The sequence below is a fragment of the Myotis myotis genome, unplaced genomic scaffold, assembly GCF_014108235.1.
Source record: "Myotis myotis isolate mMyoMyo1 unplaced genomic scaffold, mMyoMyo1.p scaffold_m19_p_1, whole genome shotgun sequence".
In the NCBI taxonomy this organism is placed as follows: domain Eukaryota; kingdom Metazoa; phylum Chordata; class Mammalia; order Chiroptera; family Vespertilionidae; genus Myotis; species Myotis myotis.
Genome location: NW_023416313.1, coordinates 219,399,998 through 219,418,136, shown reverse-complemented (window position 1 = coordinate 219,418,136; position 18,139 = coordinate 219,399,998). Strand labels below are relative to the sequence as shown.

The 18,139-nt window shown below is 34.9% G+C and overlaps 1 long non-coding RNA gene, 1 other non-coding gene and 3 pseudogenes across 3 annotated transcripts in view; all 5 read left to right on the top strand.

Moving 5' to 3' along the window:
• The window catches only part of LOC118659993, a 49,705-nt gene that overhangs the window by 20,875 nt on the left and 10,691 nt on the right, over positions 1–18,139 (top strand). For both annotated transcript variants that reach the window (XR_004968776.1, XR_004968775.1), the window contains exons 4-6: positions 11,782–11,865; positions 13,983–14,039; positions 15,166–15,220. This is a non-coding gene — a long non-coding RNA (uncharacterized LOC118659993). The remainder of the gene's footprint in view (positions 1–11,781; positions 11,866–13,982; positions 14,040–15,165; positions 15,221–18,139) is intronic.
• On the top strand, positions 8,967–9,045 carry LOC118661751 (annotated as a pseudogene).
• Positions 10,252–10,321, top strand: LOC118661745. Its single transcript, XR_004969456.1, has one exon. It is a non-coding gene; the product is annotated as a small nucleolar RNA SNORD113/SNORD114 family (small nucleolar RNA).
• LOC118661707 lies at positions 14,863–14,936 on the top strand (annotated as a pseudogene).
• LOC118661736 lies at positions 17,677–17,740 on the top strand (annotated as a pseudogene).

Genomic DNA, 18,139 nt, shown 5'->3' with positions numbered 1-18,139 from the left:
ATCCACGATTTCTTTCTTGTATTGTGTCTTTGGTGTTGTGTTTAAAAAGTCATCGCGAGACTCAAGGCCATCTAGATTTTCTTCTGTTATCTTACAGGACTTTTATTTTTTTATATTTTCCATTTTGGTCTATGATCTATTTTATAAAAAAATTTTATGAATTGATATTTTTATTGAATTTATTAAGGTGATAATGGTTAATAAAATTATATAGGTTTCAGCGTATAATTCTATAATACATCATCTGTATATTGTATGGTGTGTTCACCACCCAATGTCAAGTCTCATTCTGTCACCATTTATCCCCCACTTACCCTCTTCTACCCCCGCCCCCTCCCCCATAGTCACCATACTATGTCTGTGAGTTTTTTGTTGTTGTTTTTTGTTTTTTTACCTTATTTAATCATGCCACCTTTTTTAGCCCCCCCAAACAAGTTGATTTTAATAGTCCTTAAACAAGCCTTTTATGATACAGTTTCTTTAAATATATTAATCCAAATACTTATGATCTTTTGGAGAGAATGCTTGTGAAGAGTATAAGATCAGTGTTTGGATTCCTTTTTTTTGCACTTCGATATCCAGCTGTTCTAGCACCATTTGTTGGAAAGATTGTCTGTCCTGCTTCATTGTATCACCTTTGCTCTTTTGTCAAAGATCAGGTGGCTCTCTCTATTTAGTGGGCTCTCTATTCTGTTCCATTGATCAGTTTGTTCTTTTGCCAATACCACACTGTCTTGGTTACTGTAGCTTATGTCTTGAAGTCAGGTACTGCCAGTCCTTTAACTTTGTTCTCCAATATTGTATTGGCTCTTCTGGGTCTATTGCCTATTTACATAAACTTTAAGATAAGATCAGTTTGTCTACATCCACAAGATAACTTGTGGGGATTTTGATTAGTATTGCATTGAATCTACAGATCAAGTTGGAAAGAATGACATCTTGACAATATTGAGTCTTCCTATCCACGGACATGGGATATTTTCCCACTTATTTAGTTCTTTTTTGATTCTTTTCATCAGAGTTTTCCAGTTTCTTTCATATAAATCTAATATATTTTGTTAGATTTATACCTAAGTATTTCATTTTTCAGGTGATAATGTAAATTGTATTGTATTTTTTAAAAAAATCCTTACCCGAGGTTATTTTTGCCATTGATTTTTTTTTTTTTTAAGAGAGTGAGTGGACAGGAGTGGGGGGGGGAGAGACAGAGAAAGAATGAGAGAGAGAGAGAGAGAGAGAGAGAGAGAGAAGCATTGATGTGAGAGAGACACATCAATCGGTTGCCTCCCACATGTGCCCTGATGGGGCCGGGTATCCAGCCTATAAACAGGGTATGTGTGCTCTTGACCGGGAATCAGACCTGAGACCCTTCTGTCCAAGTTCTGATGCTTTAGACACTGAGCCAAACTGGCCAGGGCAATAGTATTGTGCTTTAAATTTCAAGTTCTCCTAAAGCAATTGACTATATATATTTTCTACATAAATGACCATGTCATCTGTTAACAGAGACAGTTTTATTTATTTCTTCACTAATAATACACCACTTATCTTTTCTTGCCTTATTGCATTAGCTATAACTTCCAGGACAGTGTTGAAAAGGAGTGGTGAAATGGAATATACTTACATTGTTCCTGATCTTAGTTCAAAACCATCATCGTTAAATATGTTATTATCTATAGGTTGTTTCTTCATCAAGTTGGAGAAATTCCTCTTCATTCATAGTTATTGAGAGATTTTTAATCATGAATGGGTGTTCTATTTTTTCAAATGCTTTTGCTGCATCTGTTAATAGGTTCTTTCTTCCTTAGCCTGTTGATGTGATGGGTTACATTAATTGACTTTTGAATATGGAACCAACATTGCATACTTAAGATAAATTTCAGTTGGTCATTGAGGATTTTTGCATTTTGTTTTCATGAGAGATGTTGACCTTTAGTTTTCTTTTCTTGTAATGTTTTTGTCTGGTTTTGGTATTCGCGTAATGTTGGCCTCACAGAATGAGTTAGGAAGTATTCCGTCTGCTCCTACCTTCTGAAAAAGATTGTAGAGAACTGGTGTAACTTTTTCCATAAATATTTGGTAGAATTCACCAGTGAACCTACCTGGGCTTGATGTTTTCTGTTTTGGAAGGTTATTGAATATTGATTCAATTTCTTTAATAGATATAGGCCTATTCACATTGTCTGCTCTTTCTTGTATGAATTTTGGCAAATTGTGTCTTTTGAAGAATAGGTTCCTTTCATCTAAGTTATCACAATTGGAGGTCAGAGAATTGTTCATGGTATTCTTTGCCTATCCTATTAATGTGCATAGGAAAGGTAATAATTTATCTTCTTTCATTTGTGATATTAGTAATTTGTGTCTTCATTTTTTTCTTAGTCTGACGAGCAGCTAAATGATTTTATTAATCTTTTCAAAGAACCAGATTTTGGTTCATTCATGTCCTCTTTTTATTTTTTGTTTTAAATTTTATTGATTTATGCTTTAATTTTTTTGAGATTTTATTTATATTAAAATGTTGTTTACCTTTAGTGTTAATTTGTATTAATCTCAGGTATGCAGCATAGTGGTTATATAATCATATACTTTACAAAGTGTTCCCCCTGATATTTCCAGTACCCAATTCGCACCGTTGCATAGGTATTACAATGTTATTGACTCTTTTTCTATGCTGTAGTTTACATCCCATTACTATTTTGTAAATGCTCACCTGTATTTCTTGGCCCTTTCACCTTTTGGCAACCATGAGTCTGTTCTCTGTATTTCCTTCAGTTTCTTTCTTAAGTGTTATATAAGTTTCCAAGCACAGGTCCTTACCCCCTTGGCAAAATTTATTTTTATTTCATTTTTTATCCAATTATAAATGGGATTGTTTTCTTAGTTTCCCTTTCTGATAGTTCATTATCATTGTATAAAAATGCCACCAACTTCTGGGTATTTATTTTGTATCCTGATAATTTACTGAATTTGTCAGTTGTGGTAGTTTTTTGGTAGTCTCTCTATATACAGTATCATGTCATCTGCAAATAATGACCGTTTTACTTCTTCTTTGCCAATTTGGATGCCTTTTCTCTTTTCTTGTCTGATTGCTATAGCTAGGACTTCTAGTACTATGCTGAATACTAATGGTGAAAGTGGACATTGCTGTCTTCTTTTTTGTCTTCTTTTTAAAAAACTCTTCATGATGAAAGCATTACATAAGTCCCCCTTATGCCCCATTGACCCCTTCTCGCAGGCCCCTGCCTCCAGCCCCCCACCACAGGCCTTCACCACACTATTGTCTGTGTCCATGGGTTATGCATATATGCATACAAGTTCATTGGTTGATCTCTTCCACCAACCTACCCACCCCAGCCTTCCCTTATTCCTAATCTTAAGGGAAATGCTTTTAGTTTTTCTCCACTGAGTATTGTTAGCTGTGGGTTTGTCATATATGGCCTTTAAGATGTTGAATATGTTCCCTCCATTCCCACATTGCTGAGAGTTCTTATCATAAATAGGTGGTTGATTTTCCCCAAAGCTTTTTCTGCAACTATTGATAGGATCACGTGATTTTTTTACCCCTCGTTTTGTTAATGTGGTGAATTACATTAATGGGTTTGTGCATATTGTACCAACCTTGCTTCTGAGGGATAAATCCCAGTTGATGATGCTGGATGATCATTGTAGTGTATTGCTGGATTCCATTTGCTAATATTTTGTTGATATTTTTGCATTTATGTTCATCAGGGATACTAGCCTCTAGTTTCTTTTCTTTGTAGTATCTGATTTAGGAATTAGTGTAATGCTGGCCTCGTAAAATGAGCTTGGGAGTCTTGCTTCCTATTGAATTTCTTGGGATAGTTTGAGACGGATAGGTTTTAGTTGTTTTTTGGTAAAATTGACCTGTGAGGCCATCCGGTCCAGGAATGTTGTTTTTTGGGGGTATATTTTTTAAAATTTCTGCTACAATTCCATTAGTTGTAATCAGTCCGTTCAGATTTTCTGTTTCTTCTTGATTCAGTTTTGGAGACTGTTTGTTTCTAGGAATTTATCTACTTCTTCCTGATGGTCGTGGTCCAATTTGTTGGCATGTAGTTGTTCATAATATTTTCTCATAATCCTTTGTATATCTTTGGTGTCAGTGTTACCTCTCCTTTTTCATTTCTGATGTTATTTATTTGGGTCCTCTCTCTTTTTTATTGATGAGTCTGGTTAAAGGTTTATCAATCTTGTTTATCTTTTCAAATAAGCAACCCTTGGTCTCCTTGATTTTTTGTATTGTTTTTTTTAGACTCGATTTAGTTAATTTCTGTTCTGATCTTTATCATTTCCATTCTTGTACTCAATTTGGGCTTTGTTTATTCTTTTTTCAAGTTTCTTTAAGTGGAAAGTTTGATTGTTTATTTGAGGTTTTCTTGATTCTTGAGGTAGTACTATAATGCTATGAATTTTCCTTTTTGGTCTACTTTTGCTGGGTCCCACGGATTTTTGGTGGTGTTTTTCTCATTTTCATTTGTTTCAAGGGATTTTTTGATTTCTTCCTTGATTTCATTGTTATCCTATTCATTGTTTAGTAATGTGTTAGTTAGCCTCCGTGTGTTTGTGTTTTTCAGTTTTGTTTTGTTTTTCTCTATACCATTATGGTCAGAGAAGATTCTGCTTTAATTTGTATAATTTATTTTGGATAATTGGATTTAACTTGTTCTTTTATTAGTTTACTAAAGTATATTACTGATTTTTAATTATTGTTTTCTTTCTTTAAAAAAGTATATGTATCCAATGTGTACAATATTGTGTTTTCATATACATATACATAGTGTATTACTTTAATCATGGTAATTAATGTATCTATTTCTCCATGTAGTTACTCATTTCCTTTTTTCTCTTTGTTATAGCAATCTACTCTTTTAGCCAGTTTCCAGTATACAATATGTTATTAACTATAATCATCTTGCTATACATTGGATCTCTAGAACCTATTCATTCTACATAACAGCAACTTTGTACCCTGACAAGCATCTCCCTTTTTCCTCCATATTTCACTTGTGATTGCTACTCTTCTACTGTCTACTTCAATGTATTCAACTTTTTTAGATTCCCACATATCAGTGAGATCATGCAGCATTTTTCTTTCTGTATCTTGCTTATTTCACTTAGCAAAATATCCTTCAAGTTGTTACAAATGACAGTCTCATTTTTTAAGACTGAATAATATTCCACTGTGTATATGCCACAATTTCTTTATCCATTCATCTGTCAACTGACACTGAGTTCTTCTTTTCTCATATATGCATTCAGTACTATAAAATTTTCTCCAAGCACTGCTTGTGCTGCATCCATTTTTTTAAAGAAACAGGAAACATTTACATAAATGAGTATTTGATTGAGTACATATCTCATAGAATGTCAAGCAGTTATGGAATGTGTCCTTGATCAGATTGTGTTCACTAAATTTTATTAACAATCTCAAAATTGACTCAGTTATTTCTGTGACTATCAAGTAGATAGACAGATATTAGTATCATTCAGGATTTATTTCCAGTGTCTTTGCATTTGCTGGTATTGAAGTATTATAATGAATGAATGAATAAAATCCTATCATAATTATTTAAAATATGAAAAAGCACAGATCAATAAATAACATGATATATGAAACAATGATAATGATTAACTTGGGTTTCCACTACTGATGTTTATTGAAGGAAAAATTCCCGGCCTGCTCTCATTTTTGATTAGGGACATGTAGCTCGCTGCATTCAACAGTATTTCTGTTCTTGATTACTGGCTGGTATACCAATTTGACTTTTTTAAATATAATGAACGTATGGCCAAATCATCCCATAAATGATTAAATAAATAAGTGAATGAATAAAAATATATACAATAGAATCAAGCATGAGTCATTGAAAATGTGAAAGAAGGATTTAAATAGACTCAGTTCTGCAAAAGTAGCAGCCATTAAAAGTAAAATACTGGTCTAATTAAAGAGGACCAAAGTTTATTGCTATCCAGTCCCATGTAGTTAACATACATTAAAATATAGGCTAATCCCACTTTGTCCTCCGCAGAATGACTCCCAGATAGCTGACTTTTTCATTTTTCGAAGAAACAAAATCTTGGCAGTTAGCTCTATGGGTAAAAACCATAGTAAGTAAGACTCGAGGTTCCCATCATTGGTTAGAATGTTTTGTTCACAAATCTTCAGTGGTTCGTCAAAAGAATCAATAATTATCAATAATTATAAAAGAACAAAAACCTCCTAAGTGTGGACCAGTGATGCGAATATGTTCAGAATCAAAAATTACCTCTAATCTAATTTGGGATAACTGAGGGAATTAAAAAAAGATAGGACCATTTCATTCATTTTTCAGAAAAATTTGATATTACATATTATTTTCCTCCACAAAGGACTTAGCCATTTGCATATTTGTCTAATCCTGGCTGTTATCTGTGTGTGTGGCAGCCCATAGCCCATGGAAGATGCAGTGTTTACGGGGGATTAAAGATGGTGGTTTCACCACTCTTACTGAACCGTCTTTAAAACATGGGCTGATTAAATAAAAGAAAGCCACAGGAGGACGAATGGTGAATGTGGCTTTGGTATGAAGCATAGATGTAACTGATTCCACATGTTCTCTGAGGTCCACTGTAAAGGAGATCTACTCTAATGGGAAGATCATCTTCCTGGAATTTTATGAATGTATTGTTATTCATGGATCAATGAATAAGTAAGCATGAAGGAATAAAAACATGCTGGGACCAATGATGAGTACCATGGGGTATCTGAAGGAGTTTTGATTAAAGCCATATGCAGTTCTGAGGTCCACTAGGAATGAACTCATGTCATCTTGTGTTTGGTCTTCTTTTGATTCTTGGGGATGGATTATAATTTTTATTATAAAATTCCTCCAAAAGTAAATAAAATGAATGAAAAAAGAGGATAGGTCATTTACCTATTATCAAGAAATTTAATGAAACATGGATTATTATTAAAAGTTGGCTGAGGCTCAACTTCCAAAGAACTAAAAGTAAAAGCTCTCTCGGCTCTGGAAAGGACCATATACACTGTCACTTGCACATTAACAGTTAGAGTTTTTGTTCTGTGTTGGTGGTGGATTGCTGACTGATTGTTTTATTAAGGAAATGGAAACACATTTACTCATATAAATAGTTGGTTAAATAACTACATAATTGAAAACCTAGCACAGAGACCAAAGATGAGAATGTTTTATATGACAATACTCATGATTAACCTTTTTATTGATTTTTATTAAAACACAAAACAGAAGCAAGTCTGTTATTGATGGTAGAGTTCCGTGTTTTTATCTAGTAAATAAGATCTCAGAGACTGAAGTCTTTGTATAGAGAGAAATATAATTTTATATCTTAATCTATGTTTGAACATTCAGCAAACCACAGACCAAGTAGGAACACATTTTGACATGAGTTTACCAATTCATCTTTGCTCCCAGCAACACATATTCTAGGACGAAGTCTGGGCTCTGCTATTATTTGAAAGGTGCACGTAGAACTTTCCAAGTTAAAATAATTTGGTTCTGGATTGTTGTTTAACCATTTTGGGTCCTTAGAAAAATGAGGTCATGGTATTGTTATTCCCTCAATAATAAAATAAACCAGTGAATAAATTGATAAATACCTATAGTAGAGGATTGATGAGATTGTACCTACAGATGAGATTGTACCATGAAACAAATTAAATATGCCTAATTCTACACAAATAAGCCCAATGGAAATATTATTTTGTCTCTCCCTATGTAGGTAGCAAATATAGTCACAGGTCATTAATTGGCATAGTTTTTATTTTGTATTGAACAATGAACTCAATGGTGTTCATATTATTTAATAGTAAAATTTAAGGAAACGTAAGCTTGCCACTCTTGAGAAGATAAGAGTGGTGTGAGATAGAGTTTATGATTAGTCTAGTCTTTCTGACAAATTTCCATTTAAAAAGACTAACTCCCAGCCGGCCAGTGTATCTCAGTGGTTGAGTGACAATCCATGAACCTGGAAGTCACTGCTTGATTCCAGGTCAGGGCACATGCCTTGGTTGTGGGCTTGATCCCCAGTAGGGGGTATGTAGGAGGCAGCCAATCAGTGATTCTCTCTGATTGCTTTTCCGTCTCAGTCCCCCTCCCTTACTCTGTCTGAAATCCATGAAAACATATTAAAAATAAAGAAAACGGCTAACTCTGTCTTCATTTTTAAAGAAAGACTATTATCTTCCCTTTATAGAATGAGCACCACTGATTTAATTGTTTTCTGATGGTGAAGACCCCTGGTTGTCACTTCTGGGACTAAGGAGTTTAAAGACTGATGTAAGTAAACATCAGTTCTAAGCATAGATGGGGTGCCCACAAAATTATTTCAATACAATAAATAGTTAAATAATATGTGGAATTAAGGAATATCAGTCATGCACCCATGATTCCAATGTAGCATGAACTGAAACGAATGATTAATTCTGACTCAGCCCAACTAAGGGCCCTCAGGAAAGTGATAGGGGGAAGCATGTCACACCTGTTGAAAGCAGTTTAACTTCTCATTCAAAGTTGTTGTCACATTTGCCTAATGTATTCCTTCACTGATACAGATCTCAGTTGTTCGCTCTTTGAGGCTAGATACCTTCCAAGATAACAGATGTCAGTTTTGTCATTTGTGGGCTGAGGTAACAGACAGGTCTGTGGTTACTGATTACACCAACTAGTGAGAGGAGCAGGTGGACACTAGTCATAAGTAAGGGTCTGACCTGAAGGACGGTGCTGGCTGACCCCTGTGAATAGTGATTGTCAATTTGCTCCATGTGGACAAGGGCAAGGATAGATCTTGGTTGCATTTAAGGCTTTTCTTCTCAGTCTTGTGTCATTAGAGTTTATTGATTATATAATTACTATTATTCATGAATCCATGAATGTATGAATCCGTTAAAAAAGGCATGATTGAGAGAAGCAATAGAAAGCTGTGCCTGGATCAATGATGAATAGTGGTGCAGGTATCTGAGTCAACACACCCCTTTCATTAAGTCTCGGTGACTCTGAGGTCCATCATGGAAAAAGGACTAGTCAATATTCCCTGTAGAAATTAGCTAAGAGTAGGAGTTAGGAAAATTCAATAAACTTGGGTCTGGGCTTTTGTGATTCATGGGTATAGGTTGTATTCTTTCCAGTAGAATCAATACATGAATAAGCACAGAAATATATATATGAACAACGAAGAAGCTTATTCATGGAACAATTGGGACATTGCAGTAAAATAACTTAATATAATTCTGAAGGAAAATGAACAGGTTTAGTCTATAATCCTCTTTCACATGGAACATATTAGCATCTGTAGGTAGGCAGTTTTCGAGTTTTAGTCATTTGCTGGGTATTTTTTTCTAATATAAAAGAAAGGAAAAGTGAGTATTAAATAACCACAATATAGCAGTAGTCTATTAAATAACCACCTAATTAATAGATGTTCATATAGTTGGAGATTTATAACATTATAGATCTTAATCTTGGGCTACGTGGTGGATGTAGTAGTGTTTGTTATATTATTTAAAGCTAAGACTTTAATACTGGATTGATAAAAAAAATAAAAAGAATCTAAATCTAGTCTAAACCTGCTGTTTCCTCTCCAGAGAGAATGGGGGACAGCTGAATTGTCTTCGTGAGCACGGTGCAAAAAGTAATATAAGTGAGTCCCTTAGTTTACATTCTCTGCTTGGAGTGTTTGTTCATGGGCGTTATCCAAAGAAATTTAAAGTAATCATTCTGTACTACATACATGAAATAAATAAAACACTCCAAGTGTGGGCCCGTGATGGGAATGGATTATAATCCAAATGTTATGTTTAATCTAAATCAGTACAACTGAGGCAATTTTAAAAGATGATAGAAGTTATTGAATTCATTCTCAGCGCAGTTTAATATAGCCAGGGTCGACGCACACATTCTCATGTGCATAGAGCTGGCGGGTAACTCTTTGGGGGCAGTGACTTGCAGAAGGTGCTTTCATTATTTTTAATGGAAACATCTTTGACATATGGACACATGAAATGAAAGAGGGCCACACAGGAAGAACGCGGAATATAAACGCAGGGATGTTGTCCCATCCCATGTGCAGCTTGAGTGCCATTACACAGAGATGGAGTTTATTAGTTCTTTGCAACAAGAGCCTGAAATTCAAGGATCTTGTTTTGGAATTTTGTAATTATATTATTATTTGTGAACCAGGAAAGTAATCATCATTTTTAAAAAATTCCCAGCATGGACCAGTGATGAGTGTCATGGGGTTTCTGAAGCAAGAATTTTGATTAAATCCTAAAACTGAGGTCCATTGCTCTGACACACCTCATTATCTCCTAATGAGCCTACAGAACCTTTTTCTTGGGCTTTGCGGTTTGGGGTGTGAATGCATTATTATAATAAAATGAACACACACATAAAGAAATATGTCAATGAATGAAAAGTAAGAGTAATACGTGTACACTGCTTTTATCCCATTGAATGAAACATGGACAATTATTAAAAGGCAATTTTGAAATTCTCAATTCCAATGAATTAGTAGTCAAGGCTCTTAGCACCTCAGTAAAGAGCATATGGTCATCTGTTAAGAGGCAGTGTTTTGGTTCTGTGTTGAGGCAGATAGCCAATTGGTCATTTTATTAAGGAAAGGGAAATACATTTACATAAATCCTTGATTGAATAAACTATGGAATTGAGGGAGAGAGCATGGAGCAATGATGAGACTGTTTTATACAAACACAGTAATGATTAATGCAACCTTTTAATGCAATTTTGTGTAAGCAAACCTTCGTTAAAGGAACCAGTGTGCTATTCTTTTGGCTAAGGACATAAGGACATATGTAAATATTATTGAGGTACTTATCCAGTGTGGGTGGTCTCACATACATTGAAGTATAATTATAAATGAACAAATGTATACATTTATATTTCAATCAGCCAACAATACATCAATGGAAAGCATGCAGTTGGGTGTAAACATCATGCTTCATCATGTTTTACACAACTGATATCCATAGGAAGACAAGGGTTCTAGGACTTTCCAATCGTGCATTAAACATTGGCAAATAACAATGTTTCAGTTCTATTTTGATGGTTGTTTATACTTTTGGGAATTCTTTTAGGAAAATGAAGAGATGGTCTTCTTACCCCACAGTAATTAAGTAAAGCAAGTGACTGAATAAATATATTCAGTAGAGTTAAACTTGGACCATTGGTGAGATTGGGCCATGCATTGAATCCGCCATATATCCAGTTCTGCACAAAGTTCAACATAAAAGATGATCTTGGCTGTTACCTATGTGGGCAGCAATTACAGACAGATATTCCTATAAAAACAGTTTGTTTATTTTTAATGTTAGCAACGCTGGTGCTCATTATATTACTTAAAATATAAAATTGCACATGCTGCCCAGCCAGCGTGGCTCAGTGGTCGAGCATTGACCTATGAACCAGGAGGTCACGGTTCCATTCTTGGTCAGGGCACGTGGTTGCATACTCGATCCTCAGTGTGGGGTGTGCAGGAGGCAATTGATCAATGATTCTCTTCATTGATGTTTCTATCTCTCTCCTCCTTTCCTCTCTCTGAAATCAATAAAATATATAAAAAAATAAATAAAAATAAAATTGCTCATGTTAATAAATATAAGGTAGTGGATGCTCTCTTTTTCCAAATGTTAAAATAGGGCTTAAGTCTTTGATTAATTGATTATTGATCCTTTAAAATAGCCCAAGGTATACTGATTCTTTTAAAAATTTGTTGTTTACTCCTCAGAATGAACGCTATCAGATTATATTATTATCTCGTGGTGACAATCTTGCTTTTTCCCGCTTTGGAGTAAAGAAAGAAGAGATCAATGTAAGTTATAATCAGAGTTCATGTTCTCACCATTCACTCAAATGAATTGCCCTGTCTTAGTAAAACACTAAGCACAGCACATTGCTTAGCCTCTAAACCAGTGTGGTTCTCAACCTTGCTAATGCCGCGACCCTTTAATACAGCTCCTCATGTTGTGGTGACCCCCAACCATAAAATTATTTTCGTTGCTACTTCATAACTATAATTTTGCTACTGTTATGAATCGTAATGTAAATATCTGATATGCGGGATGTATTTTCATTGTTACAAATTGAGCATAATTAAAGCATAGTGATTAATCATAAAAACAATATGTAATTATATATGTGTTTTCTGATGGTCTTAGGCGACCCCTGAGAAAGGGTCGTTCGAGCCCCAAAGGGGTCGCGACCCATAGGTTGAGAACCGCTGGTCTAGACTATAGGGCCACTCCTCCAGCTCTGGGGGAACTGGTTTCAGAGACACATTCATATCCTCAAGGAACTCGGTTTTGTCTTCATAATTCATGGACATTGATTGTATTATTATTCATAAACTGATGAATAAGTCAAGAACAAGATATTAAATGGAAGCACGGAGTACCAAGTCTGGATCGATGATGAAGAAATGGTTGGGGCATTCTGAAAAAATATTCTGATTACCCAGCGGCTCCTGAGGTCCACTGCGTCAATGGGAAATGTGCTTACAGAGGAAACCGGGAAAACTCAATGACGTGTTCTTGATGTTTTGTTGTTCATGAATATGAATTATATTATTATGAGTACATCAACACATGAGTACAGTATAAAGAGGAGGGTTGCTCTTTACCTAATTAGGATAGGAGCCAATGAACCAAGGGTCATTGGTAATACATTTTTGAAATTTTGAGTTCAAATAAAGTATATTTGAGGCATAAGGGCAGATAGATGTTGTTTTTCTGAGTTGGTGGTGAGTTTCTGTTGTAGGTTTTATTTTAAAAAGGGACAAAAACTTACATAATTGCATAATAATCAATAATACTTTATATAATAAGCTCAATAGTAATACACCAAAAAATGATAAACACATTAGTATAAAATTATTTTAATATATAATCATCTAATATAATCAATAATAACAATAGTATGCAAACGATCAGATAGTTATTGAAATGTGGAAAAGGTCTAAATATGAGCACTGAGAAATGTGACTACTAATTCCCTTGTGTTCATTGATTTTTTATTTAAAAACAAAAATGTAAATGCATTTTGTATAGAAAAAGCCAATGGATAAATTTAGCTCCATGCATGTCCTTGCCCATTGTCCTTAGGTGCTATAATAAGCAAATGAAAGAATAATTTCATATCCAATCCCTTAGAAAAGCATAAAGCAGGGGCAGTGAGGCAATATGTGGTGTATGCAGAGGCGGGATTCATCCTGCTCTAACCTTATGAAGTCACTTAAATAACAAAGATCCAGGCCCCTCTAAATGCATCTTTCTATTAGCATTTCAAGTCAAATTGATTTAATAAGAACATTCAATGTCTCATTGACACTAGCCACATTTTAACCCTATGTGGCCAGTGGCTGCCATATTGGGCAGTGCCCATAAGCAACATTTCATCTCTGTGGCAAGTTCCATCAGTGCAGACGGTGCTGAGACAGAAAGTTGCGTGTAGTCTGTGGAGCTTTGGGTAGCAAATCGCTCTGCCCTTTTGTGATTCCCTTAGGCAAAGAGAGCAGATAGTTAAATTAACCTTAGAGTTATTAAATAACTGAATAAATAAGTTAATCAATAAATATGTGAAAGGAAGCACAGCCTGTCCCATTGGATAGATTTAACTTTACTTAGTGTTTCAAGAAACAATCTCATTTGGTAAAATTTTCCCCCAATAGAAAGTGGTGTCCTTTTTGCTATTTGGTAGGGGTATGTAGGCAGATATGAATATTTTTATAATAGCTATAATTCTTATGTTTGATGGTAGATCAATAGATGAAAAGTACATGGCTATTGGGTTGATGAAAATGTGACACAAACCAATGTGTATGAATAATTTAGTAATGATCAATGAACTACTATTTAAAAATCTCAATTTACGCCTTTCATCTTTTTAAAAATCTGCTTTTCCTCGTGAATGAACACTCCACATGGGATTCAGTCCTTGTCCATTGATGAAGATCTTAGCTGTCACCTCTGTCTGTGGGAAAAGGGCAATGTAAGTAACACAGTTTCTGTTCTCGGCTGATATGGTTTGGTCATGTGTGGTCACTAAGGTGGTTTAGTGGAACACAGCTATATAAACAAATAAAGTCCAAGAAAACCAAGTATAGACCCAAAATTGCATGTGTTTGGTACCTAAAACTATTACCCTCTTTTCATAGAGAAGAAGGGGGTTTGTAGTTTGTAGGAGGGAGATAGTTACGGGGGAACTTCTATGCATATATGCATAGCCCATGGACATAGACAATAGTGTGGCAAAGGCTTGGGAGGGCAGAGTGGAGGGGGTCAATGGGGAAAAAACAACAACAAAAAACCCCAAAGTGGGCATCTAATACTTTCTACAATAAAGATAAATTCATAAAAAAATTAACCCATTAGAGTACACCTGAGATTCATTTCTTCAAACGATGGAAGGCATTTAATTAGTTTTGAGAATGGTTTGCTATTCCCTATTCTTTCTGCACCACAGTTGATTTAAGTATTTCATATTGGTAGAAATCCAGGCTAACTGTTGAGAGGAAGCTCTTAGAAGGTGGAACACATTGTCTGTGTCCTAGATGTGGGGTTCCCTTGTGGGTTTTGAGTGTCTATGACTTCATGCTTTAAATTGGCCAAGTTAAATGGACACGGCCCAAACCATGGGCCATTTTGAGCGGAGATATTGTATGAAGCAAGGTTCACACTGAGATCTAATCTAAAATCTCTGTGAGAAGTCAGTCTAGAGACAGACCACAGTTGTATCAAGCACCTTGTTCTTGGAAGTTTGTGATTCATGGGAAACTGAAAGTATAAATGAATTAAGAAAAAGAGGCCAAGCCTGGACCAATGATGACTGTGGAGGGTGTCTGAATCAAAAACATTGATTAAAGCCACCTGTAACTCTCAGGTCCATTATCACACAGTATCCTCCGCTCTTCCTTAGGGAAGTGAACTTATAGCGGAAATTGGGGCTGTTCAGCCCCCTTGATCACTTTATGGATATAGACTGAATTTTTCAATGATAACAATGAGACTTGAATTGACCCTATGACTAACCTAGTACCACAAAAGTAATGTCATTTAATTCAGTGTAGATATGGACTGCTCATGGCCTTGAACTTGGCATATATTTGGCTCCATAGATTGAAGACCACGGTTGCTGTCATCAGTCTGCTGATGAAGATCTTGGCTGTTAGGGTAAGAAACCTAAAGACTGAAGTAAATAATGGTCAAAGAACTTGTTAACGTTCCTAATATGAATGTGTTATGACACAGAGATTAAGGGTTAAACCAATTCAGTACAATTGCGGTTAAAAACAAGATGGAAGACATTTTCTCTGATTAATAATCCGTCTTATTTTTGCTCTGCATTTGATTTAAACATTTATCCAGCATTAAATTCTTGGGCTGCACTGTCTAATTTGGTTGCCCCTAGCCATATGTGACCATTTAAATTTAAAGGAAAGGTGAATGTTACATTCAGTTCCTCAGTTGCACTAGCCACATTTGAAGTCCTTAGTTACCTGTGGCTAATGGCGACCGGATTGGAGAGCCCAGTCATAGCACATTCATGTTACCATGCACCGTTCTCCTGGATGGCTCCTCACTGAGGGAGGCGTGCATCCGGAGATGGAAGGTAGTTGGGATAGGATAGGTGTGAGGCAAGGATGTTAATTGTTCCCTCACTGATGGCCACTGCTGAAAGAGATCTCGTCTATTGAGAATAAAATTGAGTTCATGCCAAAAGAGCCTAGAAAGACATCTTGGTCATAGTCAAGGATATTCTTGGCTTTTATAGAAAATAATGAATATTGACTTTATTGCTATTAGTGGATCAATAAACAAAAGTATAAATGTAGAAAAAGATTGTTCACCCTGGGTCAATGATGAGTGTGTCTGGATCATTCTGAAATCAAGCATTTTAATTAAACCCTGTACTCTGGGGTCCATTACCAGAACATTCCTCTTTGTGATCTGAGTGGCACATGAGATTATGCTAGGAGTTATGAATATGAAGGAGTTTGTTGTTGGGTTTCTGAGTATTGTATTTTCACTAAATCAATGAATGAATCATTGAAGAAACATATAAATGAATAAAGAGAAAATGGATTATTCCTGATTCGAATATGAGAATATGGAGTGTAATATATATAATATAAAATCATTGTTAATACATTTCTGAAGCACCATTGCAGTAAAATAAATAAATTTATTAGAGCTGACCCTTTTGGGTAAAGAGCATTTAGATAAATGGATGTATGAGCCGATGTTATTTTTCTGGGCTGAGTTATTGGTTTTTTGTTTTATAGAAAAGGGCAAAACATCAACTTAAACTAATCATTGATTAAATCGCTGCATAATTGAGAGGACTTAGACACAGACTATGTTGAATGTGTCACATGACCAGTTAGTATTAATTCAATGATCTTCAATATTTTTTTAATTTAAAAAGAACAGAAAAGATTATTTGGTCTTTTCTTTTTGTGCCCAATGAATATATGGACAGTCATTAATATTATCCTGTTTCTGTATTAATGATATTATTATGTGTAAAAGAATAAGTTAACATTATTCTTTTGTCTGATGTTGGTTTCAAAGGTGTTCATTATATAAGTTAAATTTAATATTTGAAGCAATTGATCAATAAGCCATTCAGAGTTTTAATATATAACAAACACTAAGGTTTATTTTTAGTCAAATATTTTTGACTTAGATCAATTTAAAAAATCTGACTCTATGCTGATCTGCCTGCCTATATAATCTAATCTATTTTTATATTTGCTTTGCATTTACAGAATGAATGCACAAATGATTCAATTAAAGGAATGTAGAAACGTTAGTTACACTCAAAGGAATCACTTCTGACTTGGTGGTTTGTCATGGGTCTTAACTCTTAAAAAAGTATATATATTTATTGATTTTAGAGAGGAAGGGAGAGAAAGAGAGACAGATAGAAGCATCAGTGATAAGAGAGAATCATTAATTGGCTGCCTCCTGCACAACCCCTACTGGGGATTGAGCTTGCAACCCAGGCATGTGCCCTTGACTGGAATCAAACCTGGGACCCTTGACCCTCTATCCAGTGGTCAAACCAGCTAGGGCATAGGGCCTTAACTCTTATTGAAAGGAAATAAATAGTTACATATACAAATAAAATGAATTAAGGTTATGTGTGGGCCAATTTAGCACATCTGAGGTCAACTAAGGAGGAAAAAGTAAGACCATTTATTCATTTTAAGAGTTAATTATTCAATTAATTAATGTAAAATGTATTATTCAATTTTAATTCTGAGTCACAGTTCATTTTAACCTCCTTTTACAGAGACACAATTTAGTCAGCTTCAATTGCAAATGGGGTTAAAGTTTACATTCATTTATATAGCAAGCATTGGTCAATTAATGAAAGATATATATATATATATATATATATATATATATATATTTCTCTACAGAATTACTTCCTACTGACAATATAGGATTTATATAAGTATATCTATACTGTTAGTGGGAAGTAATTCTGTAGAGAAATACTGGAAATATTCAAGGATCTAGTTTCAAGTTTTATGGCCTGTAGGCATTTATTTTATTATTATTAGTGGATGAATTAATTAGTAAAAACATGTAGACACAATTGAAGATAATGAGGGCCAATCTGGACCAATGGTGATGCCTGGTGGAGTATGAGTCATGGGTGATGAATACTATGTGCCTGTTTATTTCACACAGTATATAATCTAATCTGTACCTTCTTTGAAATATTCCTATGGACAGATGTTAGGAATATTCAAGGATTTTGTTCTTAGTTTTGTGTTCATGATATTTAATTTTATTAATATAAATGGAAAGGATTAATATAAATATATGAATAAATAGGGTGAAGCATTGTCCAATTATGTAAATATATGGTGAGGCCAGAAATACTATTACTATATATTAAAAACACTGAAGTTCATTAAGAAATAAATGTCTTTGCCCTGGCTGGTTTGGTTCAGTGGATAGAGCGTCGGCCTGTGGACTGAAGGGTCCCAGGTTCGATTCTGGTCAAGGCATGTACCTTGGTTGTGGACACATCCCCAGTGGGGGTGTGCAGGAGGCAGCTGATCGGTGTTTCTCTCT